The sequence below is a fragment of the Canis aureus genome, chromosome 38, assembly GCF_053574225.1.
Source record: "Canis aureus isolate CA01 chromosome 38, VMU_Caureus_v.1.0, whole genome shotgun sequence".
Lineage (NCBI taxonomy): Eukaryota > Metazoa > Chordata > Mammalia > Carnivora > Canidae > Canis > Canis aureus.
In genome coordinates this window covers 1,109,502-1,127,825 of record NC_135648.1, presented here as the reverse complement: position 1 = coordinate 1,127,825, position 18,324 = coordinate 1,109,502, and the positions used below count along the sequence as shown (strand labels likewise).

At 51.0% G+C, this 18,324-nt stretch overlaps 1 long non-coding RNA gene across 1 annotated transcript in view; it reads left to right on the top strand.

Moving 5' to 3' along the window:
- Positions 1-16,556, top strand: part of LOC144307164 (uncharacterized) — a 31,811-nt gene extending 15,255 nt beyond the window's left edge. The window contains exons 3-6 of the long non-coding RNA XR_013374090.1: positions 1,246-1,411; positions 12,172-12,236; positions 14,799-14,938; positions 16,036-16,556. This is a non-coding gene — a long non-coding RNA (uncharacterized LOC144307164). The remainder of the gene's footprint in view (positions 1-1,245; positions 1,412-12,171; positions 12,237-14,798; positions 14,939-16,035) is intronic.
- Positions 16,557-18,324: the final 1,768 nt, after the last annotated feature.

The following is an 18,324-nucleotide window of genomic DNA, read 5'->3' as shown; positions in this document are numbered from 1 at the left end:
GGCACGGAACCCTGAAACCCAGCGTTAGCCAGGCCCGGCTTAGCACCCGGGGACCCCGCGGGAGTTGGTCGCGTCTCCAAGCGACACGAGCAGGTCGCGCCTTGTCCTTGGCTTCCAGAACCTTCCTATGTCGCGTCCCATCGCTAAGACATGCAGAGCTTTACCTACAATGTCTTCCTGCCCCACGCCGACAAACAGTCCTCCTGAACGGTCCCAGGCGGGGTCAGGCCTGTGTGCAGGTTTCTGGAAAAGGCTCTGGGGAACCAGTTGCCGCTCAGAAAACGAGTTATGGGTTTCCGTGCTGGGAGGAAGAGCTGGTATTGACTCTATTCCAGAAAAGGAAAAGCCGGGGATAGTTTGACCTTAAACCTTCAGTTGACTGGGCGAATCGGTGCCACCTTTGGTTTTACTGCAACGGAGACCTTCACAAGGGAAATGCACGTAGCTGGGGTGGGAATCAGAATATGTCGAGCAGGACGTTGACCCAGACGGAGCCTAAAAAGGGAATTCTGATTTTTCTGGGTGTGCCGGTCTGCAGGTGTCTTATTGGCATGAGCTTATATTTATTTATTTTTTATTTATTTATTTTTAAAAAATATTTTATTTATTCATGAGACACACACAGACAGAGGCAGAGACACAGGCAGAGGGAGAAGCAGGCTCCATGCAGGGAGCCCGACGTGGGACTCGATCCCCAAACTGGGATCACACCCTGGGCCCAAAGGCAGGCGCTAAACCGCTGGGCCACCCAGGGATCCCCGAGCTTATATTTAGAGGCTTTTGATGTCTGGCTGGAGGAAGGAGAAGCTCAAGGTCTGGGAAGTTGTTCCAAGGAAGGAGACAAGCACGATGGCCTGACAAAATTATTATGAGGTTGGCATCAGAGCGCGAAACTGTGCTATCCATTATTCCTGCAATTAAAATAAAAAAAAAAAATACCCAGCAGATGGACTCTCACTCCCCAAACTCAGACATGCAAGAAGTAGGCCTTTTTTGTGTTTTTTATTTGTATTTATTTTTGTTTTTTCAAAAAGATTTTATTAAAACAATAAAAGATTTTATGTATTTACGAGAGAGAGAGAGAGAGAACACGAGCTGTGGGGGGGGGGGGGGGCAGAGGGACACACAGACTCCCCGCTCAGCAGGGAACTGGAGGAAATAGGTGATTTATTTATTTATTTATTGATTGATTGATTGATTGATTGAGATCTGTGTTTTTAAATGCTTTCTATTTACACGTTTCAGGTGCCGTTTTCTGTGGCCTGTTTGATGGCAGGAATCTTAGGTCCGTCCGGTGAAGATGGGACCCCGTTTTTCAGTGGAATTCCCCGGAGTTCAGGGAACGAGTTAGGTCCACGGGATCACCGTCTGTTACTGTTCGCCGAGACACCCCTGAGGCCCCACCGAGAAGGTAAAGAATGTCTCCAGCCGTGGCCGGAGGAAGCCTTGATGGAGTGGCCGAGCGTCCTGCGCCTCGCTGGGTGTCCCGGGGTACCCGAAGGACCATTCCCAGAGAGCGCTGGGCAGCTCTCCCCCTCTCCCGGGTCTCTATCCGTGTTTCCTGCGGGTCGGTCGCCGTCGGTGTGGACCCGCTGAGTCCAATTCCTCATGTGCATCCGAGCTCAGGGCGGTTGGGCTGCTCGCTGACGTTGGCCTTTGGTTGTGGCGCGGGGCCTCTGCACAGGAGCAGGTGCCGTGCCCGGGGCCAGGCCAGCCGCGCTGGGGTGTCGCCTCCCACTGCTTTGCCCTCCGCAGTTCAGGGTCCGGGGCCCTCGCTGTGTCCCTCTGCGAGCAGCCTCCGAGCTGGGTGGTGCTGCACCCACCGACCTTGTCCTGTGGCCGCCACGGTCAGTTCACGCGGATGCGAATAATTGATGTATTTGCATTCGGTGCAACTATTGGTTTTCACATCCTACTTTCTAGTTCAGGTTCTAAAAAATCTTTTCCAAGGGACCCCTGGGGGGCTCAGCGGTTTAGCACCGCCTTCAGCCCAGGGCGTGATCCTGGGGTGTGGGGATCAAGTCCCGCGTCAGCTCCCTGCATGGAGTCTGCTTCTCCCTCTATGTCTCTCGTGAATAAATTAAAAAAAAAAAATGTTTTCCGAGGATCAAAATCCACGTTTTTACCTGGATCCCTGCTTACTCCGTCGGTGAGGTCATGTCATTTTCCTAAAGTCCAAGTCGGTTGTTTCCCGACGCAGCCCTTCTTCTGTGCAAATCATTATCAACAAGTCCTTTGTCGTTTGTAAATCGAGGTGACATCCACACACCATAAAATTAGCCGTCTTCAAGCGATTCTAGAGCATGTCGCATATTCGTGGTGCTGCGCAGCCGCCACCTGTGTCTAGTTCCAAACGATGCCAAGTTCCCTCTTCTTTTTTTTTTTTTTTTTTTTGCCAAGTTCCCTCTTGTTCTACGATGTATGGACGGCCCCAGCCCCCAGGGGTTTGATTTATAACGTTTCTTGACTTCCTGATGGTACAAAGAGGTGCACATTGAATGGAAACTCTACTTTGAGTTTTGCGTTTGGGTCTTTCCCAGGTCAGCGATGTGCTGGAGATGCGGGCCGCGGTGCCGCGTGATGGCCGGCTCAGCAAACAGCTCACCTGAGGCCACCATCCTGTCCCTGTTTCTCGCCTCCAGCACAGCATCCAGTAAGTCACGCAAACTATTTTGCACGTTGTTGTAAAAGGGGCTTCGTGGTGGACGATTCTGTCCAAGAGTGGGCTCCAGGAAGTGTTGTGAGCACTCAGAGGCACCGCAGAGCTGCGACGTCCCCTAGATTGGGTGCAGCGAATGCATTTTCTACTTAGGACGTTTTCTTTTATTTTTTAAAATATTTTATTTATTTATTCTAGAGAGACACAGAGAGAGAGGCAGACACAGGCAGAGGGAGAAGCAGGCTCCACGCAGGGAGCTCGACGTGGGACTCGATCCTGAGACCCCGGGGTCACGCCCTGGGGTGCAGGCCGATGCTCAACTCCTGAGCCACCCCAGGATTCCCTGGGCATTTTCAATTTACACTGGGTTTATAGGACATAGCACCACGGGAAGTTGAGGAAGAACTGTATTTTATTAGGCCTCATGCTGGGTGGTTTTAATTTTGATGAAAAAAGAAGCACCCTGTCCACACCCAGCGCCTCCCAGAGGAGGCCTGACCTGCCCTCGCCCTCACTCCGCATCTGCTCTGCTGGTGGCCTAACCACACGTCTGACCTGACGCCCAAAGCAGACGAGTGCGTCCGATCCTACAGCATCCGGCTGTGGTCGCTGGCATGAGCTAGGGTCAACTCGGGGGGCTTCTTCTACGATGAGTCTCGTCCTCCTGATTTTATTTTTTTAATGTTTGGAATTGAGCTATGATTGACCCAGGACATCGTGCCGGCGTCAGGCGTCCTGTGTGCCTCTCATAGGTGCTGCGCGCTGGATCCCAGGAAGGCCGCCGGGCCCTAAAGGGCTGTGGCCAGAGCGCTGACTGAGGCTGGGTGAGGCTGTGCCATCCCCACGCGTGGGGACCCAGCACCGTCGCTTTCACCCCACAATCTCCCGTCGCCTCCCAGACCCAGTAACTCCTGAGCACACGTAGGGAGGAGGAGGATGCTAATGCATGACATCTTGGCCACTAAAATATCAACACGCGTGCAGCGGAGGGTTTGGGTTCAGGTTTCTGTTTGATGCAGACCCCGCTTCTGGACTCCGAAGGGGCAGGGATCGGGGGAGGGACAAAATATCTTCCAAACGTTGTTGATTATAGGTGACAGGTGTGGGTGGGAGACACCAGCGGTGTTTCCGTCGGGCTCCCACACTCCGGCAGGGGGCCGACTATAGGAGTTGTGGATTGGGTTGTTTTTTGTTGTTTTTTTGTTTGTTTGTTTTTTGTTTTTTTTTTCAGATGTTTTCTGTTTCAGCTGCATCGGGGCCTTTGGGTAGTTTTTAAATTTTTTTTTTTTTTAATTTTTTTAATGCTACTTTGAGGCCCATGGACCTGGGACCAAGGGCACAGCAGGAGGGGCAGGAGGATTGTAGAACTGGGGCCTGGCGTGAATAAACGGTGCCTGACAGTTTTGTGGCAGCTCGGCCTCTTGCCCCTGAGGGCTTCGTTGGGTGAGCTGTCCCCGGCGGAGTCCCAAGGAGTCTTGCTCCAACGTCAGGTGGAGACTGAAGGCAGCACCGCCTTGGCCTGGCGCCACCGCTGCTGCCTCTGTCCATTGGGCCGCTTACCGCTGGGCCCTGTCCCGGGACTTAGCAATGTTGCTGCTGTCTCGGGGTCACGCCCTGGGCTGAAGCTGAGCCACCCAGGCGTCCCGGAACAATACATTTTTTAAGACTTTTTTTTTTTTAAGATTTTATTTATTTATTCATGAGAGACAGAGAGAGGCAGAGACACAGGCAGAGGGAGAAGCAGGCTCCATGCGGGGAGCCTGACGCAGGACTCAATCTCGGGACTCCAGGATCATGCCCCAGGCTGAAGGCGGCGCTAAACCGCTGAGCCACCCGGGCTACCCATTTTTTAAGACTTTTTAAAGGGTGTGAAGTCTACCCAGGTCAGCCCGAGGGCGCACTGCCTTCCCGCCCCTGCCCTCGACCCGGGGACTTTCCTGACCACTTGCTATGATTGCTGAGCATGGGGAGACCTTGCTCTACAAGTGGCTTCCTTTTTGCTTTAAGGGAAAAGCCAGAGGCCAGACACGGCTTCTCAGCAGGGCCCCAGGTACCCTGCTTTGCCTGGCTGGTGACTGTCACCCCGGTGTGATCATTGAAGCCCCTTTTTCACTCCGAAGTGGGTCCCGTCCGGACAGTATAGGATGTCTCTGGCCACCCCTCCCGCTTCATGGCTCTGACCTCCCGTCGTCTCCCCTTGCCGGGCTGCAGCCACACTGCGCCTCCCCACTGTCCCTTGAGCGCCCGGGCGTGCTCCTGCCCCCGGAGCCTTCACACGAGCTGCTGCTATTTCTGGAACACTCTTCCATGGATATCTGCAGGATCGATTCCTTCAAGGCTTTGCTGAACTGCCGCCTTCTCAGGGAGACATAGGCTGACCGCCCAATTCAATGTTGCGGCCCTCCCTCCCTCGTGCGTCACCGCTGCGGCGTTTCTTCCCTCGGTAGCTCACTATAGCCTTCCCAGTACATCGTGTTTATTATTCCTCTTCCTACTAGAACGTGTGCTCTGCAAGACAGGGACCTTGTGTTTTTTTTTTTTTTTTTTTTTTTTTTTTTTTTTTTTTCTGGTCCCTGATATAGTAGAAGAGCCCAGAGTGACTCACGCAGTAACCATCCCTACACCTTGGTTGAATGAATGAGTGAAAGAATGAATGAAAACTTAAGTTCCATTTCCCCAGAGACTCGCCCGGTGACTGGTTGGCCGTAAAGACCCAAGGTGTTTCTAGCTGATGATGACTCACTAGTTAATCCCTAAACTGGGTATCTTTTTCATTTTCATTTCCCAGAGAGACATTGGAACTTTTTATGGCCTAGGACTTGATCATTTTATCACACGGGTTTAAGGGAAATTTGAAAGAGAGGCAGGTCTTTAGAATCACTTAGAAATAATCCCACAGAAGCAACTCTCTATTTTATCTAAAAGACAGGCTAAACCAGCAGAAAGGGTTCTAAAAGTAAAAAAAAAAGCATCAATGTTGGCATCATGCTGTGTGGTTTATGGAGCTCTCTCAACCCCACTATCGTATTTAATCCTTATAGCAGCACTTTCTATTATCCCTATTTAGTCTATGAGGAAACATAACCCAGAGAGAATAATGACTTTCTGCAAGATATACGGCTAGTTAAATGGCAGAGTGGTTAAGGGACAAAGTGACTCCACACCCCTGGTTTAGTGCCACACTGCTTCTGGTGTCCTTTTCTAAATTATATCAGGATACCCTTTCATTAGTTGTGCCTTTGGGATCTTTGGGAAAGTATACAGGAGACAGAGAATGTCGTGCCCCATAGCATGTGAGAGGATGTCCAATATGCAGCAGGATGGACACTAAAGGAGCAAGGCCATGGGCATTTTCCACCCAGATCCAAAAGGACATTTTATGCGAGGCTTTCACAAGGAACAGAAGAATATTCTTTCTTTTTTTTAAATTTTTATTTATTTATGATAGTCACACACAGAGACAGAGAGAGGCAGAGACACAGGCAGAGGGAGAAGCAGGCTCCATGCACTGGGAGCCCGACGTGGGATTCGATCCTGGGTCTCCAGGATCGCGCCCTGGGCCAAAGGCAGGTGCTAAACTGCTGCGCCACCCAGGGATCCCAAGCATATTCTTTCTTATGGCATTTCACAGTCCCCTCCCAGTGTCTTTCTGCCCTTACAGCCGTGACAACTGTACACATAATAGTAATAATAGCTACCACATAATAAGCGCATTGCATGTCATGAACTATTCTAAGTGCATGTGTTAATTCACTTGCATCTCACATCAGCTCTTCGTAGCAGGCATCATTATTAGCCCATTTCCACAAAAGTTCCCATGTGAGCCCATCTCACAGCTACAAATCGATAGAAAGGGAATTTGAACCCACATGGCCCAGAGAAGTGCTCCAGAAAAGTGCTGTTCAATGGAAATGTTAGCCACATATAATTTTAAATCTTCCAGGAGTTACATTAAAAACTGAAAAGAGACATCCATGTATACCTGGAGGGTGTTATGCTAAGTGAAATAAGTCAGACAGAGAAAGACAAATACCGTATGATTTCATTTAAATGTGGAACCTAAAAAACAAAACAAAACAAAAACAAACAACAACAACAACAACAAAAAAAAACCAAAAGCAGAAACAAACCGTTCAATACAGAAGGCAAATGGGTGGTTGCCAGAGGGGAGGGGAGTGGGAAGAGGGCCAAAAAGGTTGAAGGGGAATGGAAGGTACAGGCTTCTAGTTACGGGGTGAAGAAGTCCCTGGGGATGAAAGGCACAGCACAGGGAGCACAGTCAATGGTACCATAATAAATAGCCTTGTCTAGTGACGGATGGTAGCTACACTCGCGGTGAGCACAGCGTAAGGTACAGAGATGTGCTATCCCTCTGTTGTACATCTGACCCTGTAGCGTCGTGTGTCAGCTATACTTCAATAATAAGCAAATAAATGTAAAAAGAAATAAATGAAGTCAATTTTAATGTGTTGGATTTAGCCCAATATATCAAAAATTTTATACTTCACATGTAACCACATGAAAATTATTAATATGATAGTTCACAGTTTGGTACCAAGCCTTCTAAGCATGATGTGTGTTTTACTCTTAGAGCACATCTCAACTTGGATCTAAAATTTAATCAGAAATACTCAATCTGTATTTAGATTTCAGTAGATGTATAGTTGAAAAGGTAGATTTACATATTCAAGTTATTTCAGTCATACCCAAAGTTTTCCAGTAACCGAACTGAGTATGAGGGTTTTTTTTTTCAATAATTTACTTTTTATTGGTGTTCAATTTGGAGTATGAATTTTTATTTTATTTATTTTATTTTTATGATAGTCACAGAGAGAGAGAGAGAGAGAGAGAGGCAGAGACATAGGCAGAGGGAGAAGCAGGCTCCATGCACTGGGAGCCGGACGTGGGATTCGATCCTGGGTCTCCAGGATCGCGCCCTGGGCCAAAGGCAGGCACCAAACCGCTGCGCCACCCAGGGATCCCCTGGAGTATGAATTTTTAAATTAAAATTAAATACAGTGTAAGGCACCTGTGTGGCTCAGTCGGTGAAGTGTCTGCCTTTGGCTCAGGTCCTGGGATCTCAGGGTCCTGGGATCGAGCCCCACGTCAGGGTCCCTGCTCCGCGGGGAGCCTACTTTTCCCTCTCCCTCTGCTGCTTCCCCTGCTTGTTTTCTTTATTTCCCTAATGAATACATTTTAAATAATCTAAAAATTAAATACAGCGTAAAATTTGCTTCCTCTATTGTACATTTTGAGTGCCCCAGGGTCCCCTGTAGCCGGGGGCTGCAGTGCAGGCACTGCTGCTGCTCACTCCCGTGCCCGCGACACCAGACTGTTCCACTTTCTGGGAGCGGGCCCCCTGCCATTGTGGCTCAGCCCCATCCGCCCCATTCCTGAGTGGTTCTTAGTATCTTGTCTTCCTGAGCTGTTCAGATCTTCAGACATTCAGCCCATAATTCCCATCTTCATCTCTAGCATTAGCATCAAATGCCCTGAATTACACAGATCTCACGTCCTGCTTGGAGAAAGGCGAGCGGCTTCATAAAACTAACATGCAAAAAACTGTGTTGGTTTTCCCTGTTGGATCTGCTTAACATACAAGAGAATTCAGGACACAGTGGGACAATCTCTTACCCAGCCCGGGGTGGAAATAATACCCAGATTGGATTCCTCGTCAGAGCCTTTGCTTAGTGACGCTCCAAAATCGCTCCTTTGATGGTGACCGAAAGCCCTGCACAACTTTTTTGAGCCGGTGTAGGCGCCTTTAGGAGACAGAGAGGACTGGTACCGAGGAGAGGAAGCGCCACCTACAATTCGCTCTCATGTCGCCCATCTGGCGCTCGGGGTGGAAGTCCTCGCCCCTCTGCGGCCCACGGGGCCAAAAACAAGAGGAGAGGAGAGATCTGGCCAGCTCTTGAAGGGCGGCTAGTGTGACCGAGGAAATACACTTACTTTTATTTGATTTCACTCAATTTTAAAATCGAGTACACCTACGGCTGCTGCAACGGTGCTGGAGAGCGTGCGGAGCTCCACGGCTCAGGCTCCGCGGCCCCTCCTCGTGCCAGCCCCCAGCCCCGGTGCCGGGATCGCTGTAGATGGTGTGTCTCCTGCAGACTGATCCCTCCCGTGGTGAGATGGAGGCCAAACACGAGGAACTCCCGTTTCGCAGGACCTGGCCGTCCGTGCTGAGGAGCTCAAGACCCTGAAGTCACTACCGTGTGCGCAGAAGGTCTTCAGCCGCGAGCGAGCAACAGCTGCAGGGCTCGAGGTAGTGAGTTCCTGGTAGAAAATGCTCCTTCGGCCTCTGCTCTGAGCTCTACTTTCTTTAAAATGCACATCCATGAATTGTCCGAGGGTCTACAAGGTAAGAAAGACGAAGGTGATCCCTCCTGGGCGTGGGATACTACCTCAGAGGGAGCAGGAGGTCTTCCATTTGTCTTTTGTGTCTGGGCAGCTCAGGTGTCCGCAGTTCCTGGGATGGAAGATGGATTTGCCAGTTTAGGGATGGGAGCTCATGGGGTCTGAGCCCTATGACAAGCACTAAGCTACGTGATTTGTATGCATCAGTTTACAGGATCCCCAAGTTCCACCATCATCTCCATTTTACAGGTAAGGAAACTAAAACATGGGATTAGTGACTTGCTCCAGGTCACTCGGCGGACTCAGGGGTGAGGGGACTGGGTCTGAACCCCAGCATCGAGCTTCTGCTCTCACCATCTTGCCTCGACAATCACTAGTTCATTCCCGCCCTAGCAGGTCGGCCGCGGCTGTGACACCTTGTGCGCGCGTGTGGGTGGGCGTCCTGAAGGTGGTGGTTTGCCGCTCAGCCCGGCAGGTGACGGGAGGACAGAACCAGACGCAGGGGGACGGAACTACCATCTGCTGGGAAAGACTTTGCATTGGAGTTAGAGCCTCTGGTTTCTTCCTGATGAAGTTTTGGGGAAATATTATCAATTTATTCGGTTATTAAAATATATGAAACAGGGGCGCCTGAGGGGCTCAGTCAGTTAAGCACCTGCCTTCAGCTCAGGTCAAGATCTCAGGGTCCTGGGATCAGGTCCCACATCCGGCTCCCTGCTCAGCGGGCAGTCCGCTTCTCCCTCTCCCTCTGCCTCCCCCTGCTTGTGCTCTCTCTCTCACTCACTTATGCTCTCTCTATCTCAAATAAATACATTACAAAAATCTTAAAAAAAAAAACACAGAATAAAATTACATGAAACGTGCAGGTGGAAGGGCTTTATAAACATGAAGCTGGATGCAAATTGAAGGATCTAAAATACTGGCACATTGGCCATTAAGCGATGCCAGAGCTCAGAGATTGTAGGCCTCAGAGCTCAGGCCTTAGTGGTTCCCCTGAGATCTGGGGGGGACTCTGACTCGGTATCCCGCAGTTCAAGGATTCATCCCCCTTGAGCACGAAAGAGAAGCCCGAGGGCTTTGTTGCAATTTCAGATTTTCTGTGTCTTAGAGTTGCCCTGATGTCAGAGCAACCAAATGCCTGGGAAGTAACCCAGATCACAAGCACAAAGGAGATTAAAGGCTGGAGGGACATCTTTGTTCATGTCACTAAAGGCCGGTGCAGCCCCTCATAGCCCCGCCCACAATTGGAGGTCACCTGCAGCCCGTGTGTGCGTCCCGTGCGAGCATGGCTGCCGACACCTCGGAGGCTCCAAGCCTTCCTCGTGGCTGGCTCCAGCCCTGACGCGAGTGGGGAGCACTCCACGTGTCTCCCTGGGAGTGCTGATCGCTGTGCTGGTTGTGCTCACGCTTCATGGAAGAGCTAGAAGGCCATGGGCATCATGCAAAGTGCCGAGAAGTGGCCCCACAGAACAAGAATTTGAAAATGTCTCTTAAAGCTGGAGAAGGAACCTATGGGTCAGTAGCATCAAAATCTGTTTTAAAAATTCACAGTGAAAATGTGCAATTTATCGATTAAACCCTGGATGGGTCTTCCCTGGGGCTATATATGGCACAACTGACAACCATTAAGCTCATACCAGGAGCCAGCCTTGGGGCCAGGTGATGTTGGCACATCATCCTGTGCCTCTTCACAACGTTCCGGCAAGGTGGACGTTGGATCTTTCTGTTCCAGATGAGAGACTCCGAGAGGCTAAGCGATAAGCCCAAAGTCAAGAGCTCGTGCCTGGAAGGATGTGAAGATGTGTCCAAGTCGTGCAGTCCCTGCTCTTGCCACTGCACCAGCCCTGAGTCCCAGGTGAGAAGTCTTGGGTACCTGGTTAGAGGGAGGTGTCCCCAGCGTGCGGTGCCATGGAGGGTGGACAGCGGCAGAGTGGCACGCTGGGCTCAAAAGACGGGGGACCAGGAGCCAGCACCCGCTCTTTGGGTAGTAGCACCTTCTTGGAGCCAAGACCTATTCCACCAAGATAAGTTACAACCTTGTTTATGGCCGCAGGAGAGATTTTATAAAAATGCACAGACGTGACGTGATGGCTCAAAGTTCGTTGAGATTTAATACGTGGTGCCCTGGTCCGCGCGCCCCTCCCGTCTGCAGGTTCTCCGCTGCTTGGCCCCTCCCATCGCCGGGATAGCCTTGACTTGAACAAGAGCTTCTGGGATCATCAGTATAAAGGGCAACTCCAGGCGGAGAGGTTTTCTTTTCAGTGTTCTCACCTCCCTCTTAGGGAATGCTTGCTGGTACAGCATGTACCATGTTGCCAGGGAAGTCAGCCGCTGCGGAGTCCCGGGCCCCGTGGTGGTCTCAGGAGTGAGTCTCTCCACTTCAAGGCAGGTGTGGCTACCTAGAGAGCTCAAGTTACAGACACTTTGGATATCGGACGATGAGGCACCTGCCCACGTAGGCCGTAGAGGAGGAGGACAAACGAGGTGAGGCCACGGTGGAGCATCGTAGAGCACTCGGCTGGGAAGACGGAGGGAGCGCCCGTGTGAACGGAGGGCTGCGGTGGGGTGGCACCGCCGGGCATGAGCCCCTTGTCCTGCATCTCTGCCCTGGGCCCAGACGGATCCCGAGGCTCAGCTGCATCCCCAGCAAGCGAGTCAGAACAGAGCCCGGGTAAGCACGGCCAGCTGATGGGCACCCACGCTCCCAGCGCAAGCTACTCTCCATCCCGGCTCTCGTGGGCCCCCCCTGGGGAGACGAGGGAGGCCCTTCGGATGCGGAGGAAAAAGACCGAGGGCAGCCCAGAGTGGTCTGCACTTCGAATTACGTTGACTACGTGAGTTATGTTAGATCATAAAACACGTGCAACCAAACACCACTCTTCCCAGAACTACGTTAACTGGTAGCCGGTGAGGAAAAGGGTCTGAAGGGCTTGTCAGGGAGGGTCAGGGGTGCTTGCCTCTCTGGATGGTGGGTTTTGAGTGTTGGCTTTTTTTCTATTTTTGTTTGGCCACATTTTCTGATCTTCAGTTATGATTCCAATTGCTTTTGTAACAACAAGAAAAAGAAAACCGCATGAGCTTAATGAAATAATAAAATATTTTTTTTAAGATTTATTCAGGGCGTTTTACCTTTTTTTTTTTTTTCTTCCTAGCATACACAGCCTAGAACAAGAACAACTAACTGGCCGAAAATAAATCGAACGTGTGAGACAAAAAGGTAGGACGAAATCCTTAGTTTTGGAAAACAATTATCTTAAAAAATGAAAACCTTTATAAATAGTTGTAGAAGGGTTTTACGGCGTGCCAAGCTATTAATACTTGGCACAATGATTAAAAAATCATGGAGAACATCTGCTTTTTCAAAAACTGTTAAATACAGTGTGATACACACAGCACCTACCTGTTTAAGATGCAAATGGTATCGTGGCACAACAAATAGCTACATGCCTGCCACCCAATTTATAAAATGTAGTATTATCAGTATTTCAAAACTCCCTGGTTGCCCTCCAGTCCCACCCGCTTCCTGCTCCCTTGCAATGGCTATCCTGAATTTTGTGGGTCTTTATCCCTCTGCTGTTCCTTCAAGTTTTGTATCAAAAAAATAATATATCATTTACTTTGTACATTTTTATACATTAAATAAATGGAATCGTATTATGCATATTCTTCTGCAACTCATTAAGATTTATTCATGTTATTAATGTGACCGTTGTCACCGTTCACAGTTGTGTAATGTCCTGCTACACAAATCTATGAATATACCACAATTTATTTGCCCATTGGACAGTTGGTTACTTACTTTTTTTGTTTGTTTGTTTGCTTTTGTTTTTATGGTTACTTACTTTTTTTTTAAGATTTTTTATTTTATTTATTCATGAGAGACACACACACACACACACAGAGAAAGAGAGGCAGAGACACAGGCAGAGGGAGAAGCAGGCTCCATGCAGGGAGCCCGATGTGGGACTCGATCCCAGGTCTCCAGGATCACGCCCTGGGCCGAAGGCAGGCGCTAAACCGCTGAGCCACCCGGGTTGCCCAGTTACTTACTTTTTAAAAAAACAAACAGTGCTACTAAAAATCTTCTCTAGGACTTGGAGCGCTGTGTCATAGGATAGGTGTTTATCTTTATTTTTTTTATTTTTTTTTTTGTTTATCTTTAAAATTAACTAGCACTGTATGTTTGTAAACCACATATCTGATAAGGGTTAATATGCAAAATAAATAAGGAGCTCATACAAGTCAATAGTAAAAAAACACAAACAAAAAACAAAAAACCTCAAATATTGCAATTTCAGAATGAGCAAAAAATCTGAATAGATATTTTTCCTAAAAAAGGTATTCAGATGGCCAAACAGATACACGAAAAGATGCTCAGCATCACTAATTGCTAGGAAAAATGCAAATTAAGACCACAGCCAGGTATCACCTCACACCTGTTAGAGTGACCATCACCAAAAAGACAAGAATTAGCAGGTGTTGGAGGAGAGGGAGCCCTGGTGCGCTGCTGGGGGGAACGAAGACTGGTGCAGCCACTATGCAAAACAGTATGGCGGTCCCTCCAAAAATCAAAAATAGAACCCGTGATTCCACCTCTGGCTATAAATCTGAAGGAAATGAAGTCACTGTCCTGAACAGATACACGCACCCGTGTGTGTTCACTGCAGCATCAGTCACAACAGCCGAGACGTGGAAACGACCCCGCGTCCACCAGCAGATGGGTGGATACAGAAGACGGGGGCGTCTGCAGTGGAGTGTCATCCAGTCACAGAAGAGGAGGGCATTGAACTCTCTGAGGGTGGACCTGGAGGGCGTTTTGCAAAGGGAAACAGGTCCAGGAAAGACAAATACTCCATGATCTCACGTATAAGTAGAAATTTTTTTTTAAAGATTTTATCTATTTATTCATGAGAGACACAGAGAGAGAGGCAGAGACACTGGCAGAGGGAGAAGCAGGCTCCATGCAGGGAGCCCGATGTGGGACTGGATCCCGGGTCTCCAGGATCAGGTCCTGGGCTGAAGGCGGCGCTAAACTGCTGATCCAGCTGGGCTGCCCTGTAAGTAGAATCAGGAAAAAACAAAACAAAACAAAACAAAAAAACAACAAGACAAAAAAAGACCCAAACTCATGGTGATAGAGAGGTCAGAGTTGTGGTTCCAGAGGTGGGGAGTCAGGCCTGGGGCCCCGGGGAAGGTGGCCAAAAGGTTCAAACTCCCAGGACTAAAAACCATTCTGAGGATGGGATGCGCGGCTTGGTGACGACAGGTAACAATGCCTCGTGTGTATGTGAACGTTGCTGAGACGGTAGATCTCGAAAGTTCTCATCACAAGGGGAAAAAAATTGAACTGTGTGTGTCGACGGCCGTTGCGTAGATTTTCTGTGGCGCTCCTTCCACTGCCTGCACGATTATCGAACCATGATGGTCTGCGCACTAAGCCCATCAATATCAGGTCAATCATAGCGGAATGAAATTGGGGGAAAAAACAACCCTTAATTATCTATTAAAGATAATGCCACGCTATGCTCCCAGCACATCTGCCTCCTCACACTTCCCCCGCAGGAATAAGGTTTTCTTTCCTTTTTTCTTTTCTTTTCTTTTCTTTTCTTTTCTTTTCTTTTCTTTTCTTTTCTTCTTTTCTTTTCTTTTCTCTTCTTTTCTCTTCTTTTCTTTTCTTTTTCTTTTCTTTCTTTTTTTCTTTTCCTTTCTTTATTTTATTATTTTATTTTATTTTATTTATTTAATTTTAATTTTATTTTATTTTAATTTTTTTTTTAAGGTTTTTCGCACCGGTCCCCGGCCTTGTCAGACCTGCACTTGCCTCTCCCCGGGCCTCACGGTGGCTCCGCGTCCGGTCCCTCGATGGCCCGCGTTCGCGGGGCGGCCCGGGGCTGCTGCTCTTTGGCCCCCACTTTGCAGGTACACCCCTCGGCGGGCGCTGCACATGGGTCCTTTGTCACTTAGGCTCTGCACACGCTTGCTCCCCGTTTCTGGTGGGTTCTTCACGCTTCCTCTGAAAGGTTTTAACGGACAGGTCATCTCAATTTTCATGTAATAGGATTTATCAACTTCTTTCCCCCCCCTGGTTTTCATCCTGGATGCTTCACTGCCATGAAGCTGCTGTTTTATGATTTCACCTAAAAGGGTGAGGATTTTGTCTCTCTCACTTCAGTTTCCAGTCCACCGGGAACTGATTTACGTGCATTGTTTCCTTTCTACTTCCCACCGAGAGATGCAAGGCCCTATTCACACGGCCCTTCCTGGTCAAATAGGCGCGGACACATTTCATGTGTTCTATGTTCCAGGACTTAACTGGGTGAAAATGAATTCTGCCAATATTTGGTGCATATCTGTCGTGGCCCGTGTAGGTTACCTGAGAACTCTCTTGCGCTGACCAGTATCCGCAAGCCTCCCCTTCCATCCTGGTGTTTTCAGCACATCTGCCCGGTGTTCTCCGCGGCTCCGCATGAATGATGCACGGCTTGCTCGGAACCCAATCCCGCGGCACGTCTCTCCGCATATTGTTCTTCTGGGCTCAGTTCTAGCCAGAGGTCAAAACTCCAGAGGTGCGCATCTCGAAGCACCTGCAAATTCACCGATCAGTGTCACAAATGTGTTCCGTTCTTGGTGATCCATTGCAAAGATTAAATCCAGTCCACCCGCCCAGCCCCCCGAATCTGATGCGCCTGCCCGCATCCCTCCACCGACCCTCAGGACATTCAGATGCCTTAGAACACTCTGCAGCCAGGAAGGAGAACCGAAGTAACGTGCTCTACCTTGTGGAATCCCATACGCCGCCACGGATATTGTTTCCACCTCTAGATGGCACGGAGGGGCGTGTGTGGGCGCGTGAGCATCTTTGTAGTATTTTATTTACGCAGAAACAAACCGGTGTTTGGTTAAGATTTTAGGCCCCGGAGGAAACACTAGCTGGGATCAAATTCTGACTCTTCTACTGTGTCTCCGTGACCTTGGGGGGGGGGTAACCTCTCCTCTTCACACCTTTGTTTCTCTAGCCGAACCTGGACAGCAGAGTTGTTCCCGTTCGCAGGGCTGTGGTTAGGCCCGGTTGACCCCAGAACAGCATGAGGATGGACCCCCGGCCTGCGGAGGTGGGGCCTGCAGAGAACGGGATCCAGTCTCTACTCTGTGCAACGGAGCCTGTCGCGTGGGGTTCCGTCTCTGCCTCGGGAGGATGAGAACTGTGACGCGCCGTCTCAAACTCTCCCTGCATAGATACGCAGGGAATGTGGGTCATCTCGTGGGTGGAAGGTGGTCACTCACTGTCCTCAGATAATGCGACACCGTGAACCAGTCCCTGGGGCGCATTCGTCTTCGACACCATTCTGGTAGCCGGGATCGCACTTTGGCAGGTAACGTTTTCATATTTTACTGTTCAAATTGCATGAAGAGGGCAGCCCGGGTGGCTCAACGGTTTAGCGCCGTCTTCTGATCAGGTCATGACCCTGGGGGGTCCTGGGATCGAGTCCCACGTCGGTCTCCCTGCATGGACCCTGCTTCTGCCTCTGCCTGTGTCTCTGCCTCTCCCTCTCAGTGTGTCTCTCATGAATCAATCAATCAATCAATCAATCAATCTTAAAATTGCATGAAGATGAGTAGCCATTTATTTAAGTCTGAGGTCACACGTGCATTTCCTGAGCTAAACACCTGCGAGTGGCTTGCCACCTTATGACCACTTGCTCTCCCTTTTTGAAGAATCTTTCATTCACTCTAAGATCCAGCCTAATCTAAGGCTTTCGCTCGGTCATTTCCTTCCTTAGTGTGGAAGGAAGCGCTCTCTTTGAGGGATGGGATGCTCTTTGGACAGAAAACCCGTTACCTTGTGAGCCTGAGCCACCCAGGGGCCCCCTGGGGGTTATTCCTGCCGTCCTGGCGCAGAGGAGGGCCTCGTGGGCCAAGTTCTGGGCCAAGTTCCCTAAAGCTAGGGTTCAGACTGAGATTTCCCACCCAGCTGATTGTCTTCCTCACTTTCACAGCCTGTGTTCCCCCTTGCAGAGGAAACGCGAGGGGCAAGGATGTGAGGGGGCAGCTCCTCTCTCCTCCGCCCCCCTCCTCCCTCCTCCCTCCCCCATCCACCCCCTCCTCCTTCCTCCCTCCCCCGTACACGTACACCCCCTCCTCACTCCTCCCTCCGCGCCCTCCTCCCTCCCCCTCCCCCCTTCCTCCCTCCTCCCCCTCCCCCTCCTCCTTCCTCCCTCCTCCCCCCTCGCAGGTGGAGCTGTAGTTCTGCGCGCTGCCGCCGGGGGGCAGTGGTGCGTCACCTTTCGGGGCGGGCGCTCGGGCTTGGGGCTGCAGATCCCAGCGGGTTCCCTCCGAGCATCACCCAAAACCCCTGCCCCCCCTCCAGCTCCTCCTCTGTGAGACCGGGAGGGTCACGTGGCTCACTCTGCACGCTTGTAGGCGAGCCTTTTTTTTTTTTTTTTTAAGATGTTATTTATTTATTCATGAGACAGAGAGAGAGAGAGGCAGAGACGCAGGCAGAGGGAAGAGCAGGCTCCGTGCCGGGAGCCCGGGCGGGACTCGATCCCAGGACCCCGGGGTCACGGCCTGACGCCCAACCGCTGAGCCACCCGGTCCCGCCCGCCAGCAATCTTCAGTGACCTAGGGCCTGCGCCGGGAGGGGAGGGGCCGGAGCTGCGGAGCAGACCCTGTGCATCTCCCCCGCTGCCTCAGCAGGGACAGGGACGCGGTGTTTCCCGGAGGGAGAGTCCTTGGGCGCACGGTGCACTGGCGCCCGGCTGGGGGGGCAGGGGGTGTGCACGCCGCGGGGCGGAAGAGCACGGTTCCCCTCCTGGGGGGGCGCCCAGGCAGGTGCTGCAGGGCAGGCCCTGGCGAGTGGAGCCCACGGTCAGCAGGAGCCCAGGCCTCCCCAGCACAGGGTCCCGGCCAACACCCGCGCTCCACTCTCTGGCCGCCTCCCTGCAGGTGTCCTGCGCCCCCCGCCCCCCCCCCCCCCGCGCCCTCCCTGCAGGTGTCCTGCGCCCCCCCTGCCCCCCTCCCCGCGCCCTCCCTGCAGGTGTCCTGCGCCCCCCAGCCCCCCTCCCCGCTCCCTCCCTGCAGGTGTCCCAGGCAACAAGGGAAGCGCCCGACGATGCAGAAGCCCTGGGGCTGGAAGGGCCGCTGGCGCTGCAGAAACCTCCCCGCCTGTGCCACTCGTCACCACCCACCACCGGGCTCCAGAAGGAAGGCGAAGCCAGGGGTTGCCTTTCCGGACACACACGTGCTGTGACGGATTAGCCTCATTAAAAATCCATTAACACATGATGAAAATAAATGTTGGGATT